This window comes from Sphaerodactylus townsendi, linkage group LG01 (genome assembly GCF_021028975.2).
Source record: "Sphaerodactylus townsendi isolate TG3544 linkage group LG01, MPM_Stown_v2.3, whole genome shotgun sequence".
Taxonomy (NCBI): Eukaryota; Metazoa; Chordata; class Lepidosauria; order Squamata; family Sphaerodactylidae; genus Sphaerodactylus; species Sphaerodactylus townsendi.
Genome location: NC_059425.1, coordinates 21,477,699 through 21,490,378, shown reverse-complemented (window position 1 = coordinate 21,490,378; position 12,680 = coordinate 21,477,699). Strand labels below are relative to the sequence as shown.

General features: G+C 48.8%; 1 protein-coding gene across 9 annotated transcripts in view; it reads right to left on the bottom strand.

The window, feature by feature from the left end:
* Nucleotides 1-12,680, bottom strand: part of MEF2D (myocyte enhancer factor 2D) — a 199,027-nt gene that overhangs the window by 115,864 nt on the left and 70,483 nt on the right. Inside the window, exon 1 of one of the 9 annotated variants that reach the window (XM_048513150.1) lies at nucleotides 10,862-11,073. The exons of the other annotated variants lie outside the window; for them this stretch is intronic. The gene's annotated coding sequence lies outside the window, so the exon portion shown is untranslated. Of the gene's footprint in view, nucleotides 1-10,861; nucleotides 11,074-12,680 lie in introns of those variants that run through there. 9 annotated transcript variants of the gene reach the window in all.

The following is a 12,680-nucleotide window of genomic DNA, read 5'->3' as shown; positions in this document are numbered from 1 at the left end:
TTTCTTTGTAGGGAAGACACTCACCACCAATCATTTTGATCACTCTGTCTCACATCTTTCCCAGCCAGTCCCACTATACGCTTTTGTCGATGGGACTCACAAAAAATGTACCTAAATTCTAAAGCTACAACTTCCAATACAAAGCTATTCTTGCTATAAACTACAGAGGTTTGCTTTTCCCAGGAGACCTTGGGGCTCGCAAGGTCTTCTGGGAAGTGTAGTTCCCACCAGGCCGTTTTCAGCCTCAAGTGAACAGGCTGCTTTTCCAGCCTCCACTTTCAAGCTGAACTAAGGTAAGTGTGTGGGGGGCAGGACGGGGGCGCGGGGCGCACACCCGGTGCAATGCACACACACCGCCCGCTTGTAGCTCCGCCTCTGTAGGAAGGTGTTTTTAGGATTCCAGCCCTAGCCTATCAAGTATAGTCGTAACAACTGAGGCAAGATAACAGGTATGAAGAGCTAGTGTGGTGCAGTGGTTCATGTGTTGGGCTCGGATCTAGGAGACCCGAGTTCAGATCCCCACTCTGCCATGGAAGCTTGCTGGGTAATCTTGAGCCACTCACGCACTCTCGGCCTAACCTACCTCACAGGGTTGTTATTCACTCAACAACAGTCCCCTGAAGTCAGCCAGTCTAACAGTGATTGTCCCAAGATTACCCAGTGAGCTTCCATGGAAGCGAAGGGAATCAAACTTCGATCTCATAGTTGCTAGTCGGACATTCTAACCAATGCATCATTCTGGCTTTCAATTAAATCTAACCAATCAAAAAAGTGTAGTTCCCACCTAAGACTGTTTTAGGCCTCAAGTGGTCTTGAGCCCGCTTTTTCCAATACACTCTCAGGGCTGAGGCAGAGATGCAGCAGGGGGGGGGGGGAGATGCAGAGTCTTTTCTAGGAGACAGTATGGCCAAGCTAATACCTCTAGTCTTCCTAGGAGTAAGCCCCATTGAATAAAACCCGTTACAGAGGTTATTCTCTTTCTTGGGAGTAAGCCCCCATTAAATAAAATGGTGGGCCTGGATTGCTCCCTAGGAATCTAAGGCATAGCATGGCTTGCTTGATATCAGCACACCTAGCCTACCCTCTAGGACAGCTGGGCCCTCCTACTACATGGGGCAAGCCATCCTCCACTGGCCTCTGTTGCCTGCTGCAAGCTGGTGACAGTACATTTTTGCACTTGAATTGCCTGAGTAGCACACAGCATAATGTCACGTTTGGGGGAAAACCAGACATGATATCATGTTTCTGTAGGAAGCCAGAAAAGCTACAGTTTTGCCGTACAGTTTCTGGCACTTCCTAGAGTTACATGATGTCACTTCCAGGTTTTTCAGGAAATGATGTCATGGCACACGCACGGCTGTATCTGCACCCCACCCCCCCGGTTCCCGCCCCTCCAAGCTCCCACGCAGCCTAGCAACTCTAGCCTAGTCTGAGCTGGAGACCACCTGGAGGACAACTTAATCTCTTCTCCGCTTTTGCTACGGCAAACAAATTGAGAATGAAATCAAGCAACGTTTACAGGGAACAGAGCGGGCACACAAGGGAGCTTATTTGCTTCTTGCTCCTGAGAAGTCAACACCTTCTTCCTCCCTGTCCATCAAAAGTATCGGCGCCAGGTGACACCCTTCCCCACAACCAACCCACGCTAAATCTGACTTTCCATCCAAATGTAGAGAAGTGAGAAAGAGAGAGAGAGAGAGAGAGAGAGAGCCTTAAGCTCCCATCCCACACCCCTCTCAGCACCCTGCAGGGCATGAAATAACCAAGCAACCGCTCTCAGCACGAAGGTGGAACCATCAGTTACCTCCCTGTCATTATTGTCATTGTGAAAATTCAGATTCCTGGTAATGAGGGGGTTCAGTGTGACAGATGAGAGCTATCCTCATTAAAAAGAAATTACCCAAAAGAAAATGGGCTACCTGTAGCTCCCCCTGGAACCTTTCTAGGTCCTAAGAACTGGTTGGCATTCCATTGCCAAACAGCACATGGTGGGTAGCTGTAATGTATCTGAGAGCTCATTTCCCTATCCAGAAGTGAGGGATTTTCAGTGGGGCTTTTCACTGGGAAAGCTATACTGAGGATAAACAAGCCACATCTGGCGGACCCAGTCCTTGGAAGCCAGGCAGATTTAGGGGCCAGCTGGCTGGCCCGCTTGGGGTTTGGACTTGAGGAGAAGAAAGAATGGTTAGCTATGAGCCACATAGCAAGGTGAAGGGCGACTCACTCCCCCCAGAATGGGGAACGGGTTCAGATAAGAGGGGAGGGGGAGCAAAACAAACAAGAAGAGAAAAAGACACAAGAGGGCTGGATTGAGGCAAGCAAACGTGCGGGGTCTCTAGAGGCGGAGCGATCATGGAGACATGTGGGGCCTCATGTCCCTGGGCGCACACACGCTGGTCACGTGGGGGGCGGAGAATCACCCCCCACCCCTCCCCTCGACCTTGCCCAGTCAGACTGCTCCTTCGGCTGGTGCAGGCTCCACTGGCCAAAGGAGCAGCCTGGCAGGGCAGGGCCAAGGGGCGCCCGGTGGCCCAGTCAGGTAAATGGGGAGGGAAGGTGAGGGGGCGCGGGGGGGGGGGTGCCCAGATATGGCTTTTTTCCAGGCACCATCCCCCCCCCCCAACGCCTCTGGTGGGGTCTCTTGGAAAAAGCGACATATAAGCATGATGGAGATTGGGTCAATGCACACCGGTATGAACATGCTTGGCCAGAAACAGCCCTGCATCCTGTTGAGGCCAGGGGTCCTAGCCTGCACCAGCTCTCCAGATGTTCACAGAGTACAATTCCCATCGACCCCTCACCATGGCATGACTGAGTTGAATTAAATACTGGCAGAAGAACTCATGGCCATTGAAGTCCATGAACATCACCGGAGCCACCCAGACCTGTGAGGCCTGTCAAACTATACCTCCACGTGTGCCAGTTTTTTTAATCCAGGCAAAACATTTTCCACATGTCCACGTGCTGTGGATTTGGACAGAGTTGAACAGTGTCCAGTATATAACTGGCACAAAAAACCCTCGTTAGGTGCCTTTGGTGGACATGGCTACCTGGGAAATATGTTCCTGTCTCACGCAGTTCCCAAGCAGTTGTCCTGAAGGGCCAACAAACAGGTATTACACCTGGCATAGCCTCCTAGCACTGGGATGCAGAGTTATGAAAATGGAGATCCCCTTTAGTCACCCTGGTTAGTAGCCACTGATAGACTTATCCTCCATGAAACTGTCAAATCCCCACTTAAAAGCTTTTTACTATTAAAGCTCTGGTGGTAAAACTAGCAGTGGTAAAGTGAGATCCATAAAGTTAGGAGGGATACAGGTGAACTGGGTCCAACTTCCTACCATCCAGAAATCCATAAATTCAGCACTTTTGACAAATGGCCACCCAGTCTATGTTTAAAAACCTCCAAAGAAGGAGACTCCACCACACTCGAGACAGTGTATTCTACTGTCAAACAGCCTTTACTGTCGGGAAGAGATCTTCACAATGTTTGGGAGTTGGAATCTCTCACCATTACTCTCAGAACCCCGGCCTCCTGGCCCTGAAATTATCTGGAGCAGCAGAAAACAAGCTTTCCCCCTCTTCAGCATGACATCTCTTCAAATATTTAAACAGGGCTATCATGTCACCCCTTAACCTTCTCTTCTCCACAGTAAACATACCTAGCCCACTGGCCGCCATAAATGGACGCTGGGACTCCAGGGCCAGCTTAGCATTTGGGTAGCCCCTCCTCCCAGACCCTTTCCCAAGCTGGTCCATTATCATGCTTGGTGTGCAGTGCCCAGGAGCTGGACTGATGAGCCTATATATGGTGCAGACCATCTGCAGGACACAATGGTATTTCATATGTCCATTGAAGACCCATGTAGTCCAGGAGGATTCAGCAACCTCTACTACCCAAAGAGCCATTTAGACCCACGTTTTTAAAAGCCCTAAAGATCAAGCAGGAGGAAAGGCGGCTTCCCATGCAGACACACTCAGGTTTAGCCAATCAGCTCACTTTTCCCTGGGAGGGACTTGTGCCCATTGCCGCCCTCAGACTTCCAGGAGCCTATGAATAGCAGTATGAGGCTAGAAAAAGCCGCATGTAGCTCAAGAACTCTTGGAGTTGCAGACCCCTGATCATGATACCTATTAATTTGAGAACTAAGAATTAAAACAGCAACATACCTGCCTGACTCATGTTGGTTTGCTGATTCACTAAAGGACTCCCTGGGTCCTTTCACATATTGCTGCATTTATTAAAATGAAATTAAGTAATCTGTCTTATCTCTCTACATGTCATGGTTCATTTTTTCTACTTCATGTGCAGGAATCTTACATTTATCTCTATTCAGAATTCATTTAAGTTGGTTTTGGCCCAGCTCTCCAATCTATTTCCAGGTCTTGGAGTTACATTATCACCCTGTCCATTCTGGGGTATTAACTGCCCTCCCTAATCCTGGTATGTCATCTGCACAGTTGAATTAGCATTCCCTCTAATTTCAAATGCCAATTTGGTAAAAAATGCCAATTGCTTAGCACTAGGCTGGGACTGAAACTCTGTGGCACCCCACTAATTAAGCCTCTCCAGGTGGGAGATGGAGCCATTCTGGTGAGGCCCCATTTAGGGTTCAAAGTTAGTCCAGCCAAATTCCAAATCCATCTAATAGTAGCGCCACATTAGATTACATTTTACAAGCTTTACTTTTTTAAGAAGAGTCATCAGGGGACTTTCATCCAAAGACTATACTGAAGGTCAAGGTGTACTAAGTTGCGAGCATTCTCTTCATCTGTCTGGGTTCTCAGAGAGGAGATAAGATTAGTCTGGCATGACTTGTTTATGACCAACTCCATACTGACTTTGGCGATGATGGCATTCAGCACCAGGGTGCCTACAGGTTGAAGCCATTTGTGATCAGTGTCAGGAACTGATGTCAGGCTGACTGAGCGGTCACTGTGTGGGTTCTCTATTTTTTTAAAAGATGGGAGCGATGTTAGCTGTCCTCCAGTCAGCCGGGACTTCTCCTGTTCTCCAGGAGTTCTCAAAGATTATTGCAAGTGGCCCTGAGATTACTTCTGCTAGTTCTTTTAATATCATGGGGTGCAGTTCACCAGGCCCTGGAGATCTGAATTCATTTAAAGTAACCAGGTATCCCTGTACTACCCCTTTATTTATTTTGTCCTGAATTTCCCCTACTGCATCTTCTATTCCATTTCCCCCTGGTTGAGAACTGTTTTCCTTTTGGGAGAAGACCTAGGCCAGTGATGGCGAACCTTTTCGAGACTGAGTGCCCAAATGGCAACCCAAAACCCACTTATTTATCAAAAGTGCCAACACGGCAATTTAACCTGAATACTGAGGTTTAGAAAAAAACAGTAGGTTCCGAGGCACATATTACTCGGGAGTACGCTTGGTGAAGCAACTGTGCAACGCTTCAAATGGGTGAATCATGACCCTAGAAGGGTTTACTCAGAAGCAAGCCCCACTGCCAGCAACTGAGCTTACTCCCAGGCAAAGGATCATGCCCAGGCCAGCCTAGGTGTGTGTGTGGGAGGGTGATGTTCTGCCCCCTCACATGATGAACTCTGTGCATGCGTGCCCACAGAAAGGGCTGTGAGTGCCACCTCTGGCACCCATGCCATAGGTTCGCCACTGCTGACCTAGGCAAAGAAGGTGTTTGGTAGCTCTGCCTTCTCTCCATCACCTGTTAGCATTTTGCCATCTTCTCCATGCACTGACCCTACCATATCCTTTTCCTTCCTTATTAATTGTTTGTAACCTCTCTGGCAAGCATGAGGTTGTTCTGCACTTCTCTTACTTTCTCCCTACATATCCTGGCTATTTGTTTGAATTGCTCTTTGACGATTTCCCCCTTTTTTCCATTTCTGGTACGTGTCCCTTTTAAATATCATCTCAGTTGAAAGTTCTTTAGACATCCATGCTGGTTTCTTTAGACATCTCCCCTTTTTCCTCCTCAGTGGAACGGTTTGAAATTGTGTCTTCAAGATCTCACTTTTAAGAAACCCATCGGGCACTTCCCCTCCCTAAGCTTCAAAACTTCCAGAAACTTTACATTGGATCTTTTCTAGATCCAATGAAAAGGTAGTAAATTCTGTGCTCTACGTAGGCTATGATGGGCTTTAACGGGAATAACCAGCATGCTGGATTGGGCCTGGAAGAATGAAGCTAGCTAGTGTAAGATACAGCCCAAGAGTTAAGAAGGAGTCTCAAAGCAGGGTAAAATTGTCTTCCATCAGCCAGAGACTGAAGCGGGAATCAATAACACAAGCACAGTTGGGCACAGCGTCTCCCAACCCTGAATAGAATGACACCTCTGTCATGTTCCGGGCACTCCCGAGGGCAGAGGGACAGCCTGTATTAAGGTGGTTTTAGCAAAATGAAACACAAGCTTATTCTAAAGGGCAGAAATGAAAAGAGAATATAAGAGACATGTAGCCAAGCAACCAGAAGAGACTCAAACCCATAAATCAGGGCACGGCTGAGACCACAGGGCCTGCTGACCGTCCCCACTTCATCCTCTTGCTATGGTTACGGCTCAACCCGGCTAACTGATCTTCTCCAGTCACATCCTGTTTGAAAAGGAGGAAGCAGCTTTCATCTGCAAGTTAAAGGCAGCCCACAGGGATGAAGGAGGGTTGGCGAGGAAGCGGGGGGGGGGGGGGGGGGGGGCAGCAGGGAAGAAGGGGCTCCTTGGCTAATCAGGACACCTATCCCTCCTGGGGCCTGTGCGATCCCTCGCCACCAGACGGGCAGCAAAGCAGCCTTTTGTGTACACGGCAAAATCTGTTGCTGGCTCTTAAACAGCAGCTGAAAATGCAAAAACAAAAATCAGGACAGCTGGTGATCAGCTGCAGCCGCTCACTCACAAGGAACAAATTCTGCACAGACACAAATGCAATGTTTTAGAGAGAGGGGAGGGAGAGAAGGGGGGGGGCTTCTCAGAGGCCTGCCTAGAGCTCATCGCAAGACAAGGTTCTGCCGAAAATCTGAGGTGGGGGAGACCAAACACCACCCCCACAAGCCTGCAAATGACCCAGAAGTCAAAGCAACTATCATAGGTTAGGACTCCCTTGGTACATGCTTCTGTTTTTGTGTATGTCCGGTTGTGTATATGTCACGATTCCACACCAACTGGGCTTGCTCTAGAGGTTCTGACAACATATATCCGTGGTGGCGAACCTTTGGCACTCATCCAGGTAGAAGTTATGGACATACTGAGATTCCCATCAGCTCACATGCCCAGAAGTGGTCGAGTGGCCCAAATGCAGGCAGGGGCTGATAGAGAATTGTAGTCCACCTAACCTTCTGAGTGCCAAAGGATTCTCAATTTGACATTATAGGAGTCTAATGTTCTCCACTCGCATACAACCATTTTCACCTTGTACGGAGCATCCCAAAAGGTCTGACTCCACAACAGAGGTCAATGGTAGAACATTTTATTTTTAAAAATTGCAACCAGAAAGCTCAAATTCAGTCTCCACTTAGTGGGCTTCAGACCTGGGAAATACCCCTCTCTGCCTGATGCCTTAATATCATAGAATCACAGAGCTGGAAGAGACCCCAAGGGCCATCAAGTCCAACCCGCTGCAATGCAGGAACACAGAATCTTCCTCCTCCTCCTCTTTATAGGCTGTAATGATGCATCATTACAGATGTTGCTGACATTGCTTCATGTTGGAAGCCGCCCCGAGCCCACAAGAGGAAGGGCAGCCTATGAGTTGACTAAAATAAGCAAACAAATAAATAAAATAATGTACTGTCGAAGGCTTTCACGGCCGGAATCACTGGGGTGCTGTGTGGTTTCCGGGCTGTATGGCCGTGTTCTAGCAGCATTCGCTCCTGACGTTTCGCCTGCATCTGTGGCTGGCACCTTCAGAGGATCTGATAGATGCCAGCCACAGATGCAGGCGAAACGTCAGGAGAAAATGCTGCTCAAACACGGCCATACAGCCCGGAAACCACACAGCACCCCAAATAAAATAATCTTGGGCACAGAGTCTTGAAGATGCCACAGCCGCTTTCGACAACCCCGCCCCTCACAAAATCATGTCTCCTCGGTTCACAAAAACATAAATAAAAAAACAAAAACCACCAAAAAATCCTTCCCTCGATGCATCTGTTTCCTCTCAGCAAACCCCCAACCCCAAACACCCAAATGAAACACAAGCCCGTTTTTGACAGAAGAAGCAAAGAAGTGTGAAGAGGAAGACGACCGCAAAGGAATCCTGGTAAACAGCTCCATTAAAGTGCTCGCAATAACAAGGTGGGTCACAGCAAAGGTTTACTTCCTGCTTGCTTGTGCAGATAGTTTTGAGTTGTTTTGCGGCAGCAATACAGAGCAACCCAGCAAAATCTGCATGGGGGAGGGGGGGGGCAAGCAGATAAGTTGCTTTGGCCCCGGTAGTCAGGATCCTCCGCTGCCTCAGAGCTCATTTTTATCAATTTCAGGCTCCACCCTGCAATTTCAGGCTCCACCCTGCAGAATCACACCTTTCTAAGTCCACTAACTTTGGAGTGATAACTCTATGTAGGACTGCACCATTAAAACGTCTTCCAGACGATCACAGCGCCAGCTGCGCAAGTCGGCCTAAATTGGGATAAAACTCAGATCCGGGTTAAATCTCACCTGTTGACGACACACAGATGAGCGAAAGGCGTGTATCTAAGCATGACGTTTTACGGTCTCGTTTCCTCCTTACAGACACAGACACCATTTAGAACAAACTTCTATCAGCTTGCATTTGTTTTGTTTTTTAAATGAAAATGTAAGCCCTCCCCATTACTTCAGAGATGAAAAACAGGAACATGTTCGGAACATCCCACTAAGCTAGCCTTATCTCATCAGATCACGGAAGTGAAGCAAGGTTGGATCTGGTTACTGCTGGGATGGGAGACCACCAGGGAAGTCCTTCGCAGTGGCAAACCTTGGCTGTTAATTTCTTGCTCTGGAAACCCTATAAGGCAGTGATGGCAAACCTTTTCGAGACCGAGTGCCCAAACTGCAACCCAAAACCCAGCTCTTTCATTTGGTTGCCCCAGAGAGCAACACTTCTGTAAATACCCAGTAGGATTTTTGAGGCAAGAGATAGCAGAGGTGGTTTGCCACTGGTTGCCTGTGCACTTTATCGCAAATTGCCCAACACGGCAATTTAACCTGAATATTGAGGTTTGTCTCTGAGGCGTGCATTACTCGGGAGTAAGCTTGGTGCTAGTCAATGGCTTTGCTTTGAAGCAACCGTGCAACTCTTTCAAATGGTGAATCACGACCCTAGGAGGGTTTACTTCCAGGAAGCAAAGTTTCTCCCATTGCCAGCAACCCAGGCACTTTACTCCACACAGGTAAAGCGATGTTGCTGCTTTTAGTTCTTCCCATGGAAAATCGAGTTAGGGGTTCAACAGCGCTTAACAGGGTTATCTACACTGCTTCCGCAAAACTAGGTCTTAGGTTTAATGCTAATAATCGAGCCCAGTGGCCCAGGCCAGCCTAGATGGAGAGGGGGGACTCTGTGCACGCGTGCCCACAGAGAGGGCTCTGAGTGCCGCCTCTGGCACCCGTGCCATAGGTTCGCCACCACTGCTATAGGGTCCCCACAGCTCAGCTGGGACTTGAAAGCACTCTGCACCACCACTGCCATTCTCATGCCAATGACATTGTTACTCTGAAGACTTCACACACACACACACACACACACACACACACACTTCTGGCCTCTTCTCTGTCTCCTGCACATTTTACTCATTTACTCTGGAAGAGCTGTATTTAGATATTTAAACCCTGCTTCTCTCCTCAATGGAGACACAAAGCACCTCACAACGTTCCTCCACCTCCATTTTACCATTACAACAACCACCCTGCGGGGGTAGATTAGGCTGAGAAGGAATGCCTAGTCCAAGGTCACCCAGAACGTGGGGATCTGAAACAAAGTCTCCCTGAATAGCCAAGCATGTTGCAACAAAAAGCAATCTGCCCAATGAAAGTTTATCCCGCAAAACATTTACTAGTCTTTAAAGTGGCTCAAGATGTTTTGGCTGATTTTGCAAGAGAATAGATCTAGGACAGACGAAAATACTTCTTCAAGCGATGCTCAAGCAACATATGGAATCCGTTGCCACAGCAACGAGCGACGGGCAAAAGTTTGAACAGCGTTTAAGGGAAGTAGACAAAATCACGAAAATTGAGAGGTCTGTCAATGACGCTGGATAAATGGAACCTCCGTGTTTAGAGGCAGTTCATCTCAGCATGCCGGGTGCTAAGTGGCAAATAACCATGTGAAGCTTTTGCTTGCTTTCCTTTGAGGGCTTTCCAGAAGCAGCCGCTAGAAACGGCCATGGATTGGACAGACAACCGGTCTGGATCTAGCGAGGCAAGATCTGGGTCAGGGATCTGAATCGAGACGCAGCCCCGCAAGTTTAAAAAGTCCGCAGAAAGCTCTCCTCAAGGAGTTTCCCCTGATCTAACAACCATCTCAGAATAGCACATGAAGGAAAACAAACCCTACCCCCACCCACACGCCTCCGGAATCTATTTTGGGAATTCCAAAAAAAAAAAAAACGGAACAAGTATTAATACCAACAGGAAAACAGTACAATAAAGAAGCCCGGCCAACGAGAGGCTCAAGTCCCTGGTCGCATTCCAAGGTTTTCCCCTCCACGATCTAATCTGGGAAGCCAGGCTGGGCTGTTTTGGTACCGGATCCAAAAACCATAACGCCATCCGCTTCTTTAAAAAGAAACAAGCCCTGCTCCAGTTGTTGGGTTACGTTCAAGACGCCTGTCCTTTAGAAGCGGGAGGGGGGAAAAAAAGACGAAGAGTTGCTAATTTTAACTCTCCGGTGGAAAGAGTGAAGCTGTACTTACGGGAGACGGGATGGCCGCGTCCTAGTCCACGTCTACGGGGCCCTGGATGTCGGAGAGGAAACTGGGAGGGCGAGAGGCCGGAGGGAGAGAGAAAGACACTGTGCCCCCTTCCCCACGACTCCCTGTTTCCTCTCCAAGCCACTGCCTGAACAAATGTCCCTAAAATGTCACTGGCAGCGAAGCGTCCTCCCCCCAGGATCACGACACACTTCCCCCCACCTCACCCCCAGAGTATATCCCCGTTCACCGTTGTCCAGCCGATCAGTTCCTTTCCCCAAACACTATCCCAGGATGACAAGCAGAAATCGTCGGCCTGGCTAAAGGGCAGGAACAGATGCAAAACTCACCGGGGAGGGGAGGGGGGTGTTAAAAGTGTGTGGTGGCAGTGGCGGGGGGGCGGGAGGGCTGGGTGGCTGCTCAGAAACAGCTGCCCCAGAGCCAGCCGCATGGGTTCACTTCCTTTGTGGCCAAAAGAAGCCGAGGCCATCTCTGGAAAGAGAGGCGGGAGGGGGTTTTTTACACGCAAGGGAGGGGGTTTGAGGAATCTGGCCAACGCCGCCGCTCTGGCAGGACAGACACAGAAGTGATCTTGACATTTCAGGATGGAAAATCCTTTGGCACGAGTCCCCTTGGGAGTGAGTCTTATGGAGCGCTCTGTGCTCTGACGCACAAACTCTGGGCTTTCGGCACTGCCGTTCTGTACCACGAAAACGCTGGGATTCTGCGAGCGGCAAAAACCGTGCACATTTCAGCTCGCTAGCACGGTCTGTCGCATTTGATCTAGTTCAGTTGGAAACTTTTAAACAGGCTTTCCAGTAGGGATCCAAACATGGGGAGAGACTAAGAAGTTACTCGGCCTGTAACTGCTCAACATTTTACCCAAACAACACACACGCACACCCCCAAGGGGAGGGTCCACGGACTTAAAGCAGGAATCCCCCAGATATTTGAATAGAAGCACATAGCTACAACTCAAGGACTAGAAACTTGCTTTGAGTTTCAAATGATAGCCAGAAATTGTCAGAAAGGGGAATTATTCTTCCTGTAGAGGTTAATAGGTTTGTAGTGGTTAAGAGCAGGTGCACTCTAATCTGGAGAACCGGGTTTGATTCTCCACTCTGCCACTTGAGCTGTAGAGGTTTATCTGGTGAACTAGATTAGCTTGTGAACTCCAACACACGCCAGCTGGGTAACCTTGGGCTAGTCACAGTTCTTCAGAGCTCTCTCAGTCCCACCTACCTCACAGGGTGTTTGTTGTGGGGGGGGGAGGGAAAGGAGATTGTAAGCCCCTTTGGGTCTCCTTACAGGAGAGAAAGGGGGGATATAAATCCAAACACTTCTTCTTCTTCTTCTATCCTCCACTATTACTATGGTTCAACGTGGACAAATATACCCATATACCTGAGTAACTGAGGCTGCCAACTCTGGGTTGGGAAATTCGTGAAGGGGTGGAGCCTGGGGAGGGGAGGGACTTAGTGAACCTCCTGCCATCCAATCCACCCTCCAAGATACCATTTTCTCCACGGAAACCAAGATGCCATTTTCTCCACTTCTTTGGTCTGGAAAGAAGTTGTAATTCCAGGAGATCTCCAGGTCTCACCTGGAGGGTGGCAACCATGTCCACACCATCCAATATTTCAGAGGGAAGTAGGACTATGCCCAAGACTTTTCACCTCCTCCCACACTCTTATACTAAACGCTGCACTTAGTCTACACAAATGACTTGGCAAGAAACTCTCTGAGTCAGAAGGCTGCTGCGGCTGTCTGCTTCTTTGGGTCTGAGGTATATTTCGACAACCCGCATTCGCTACAACAGGGG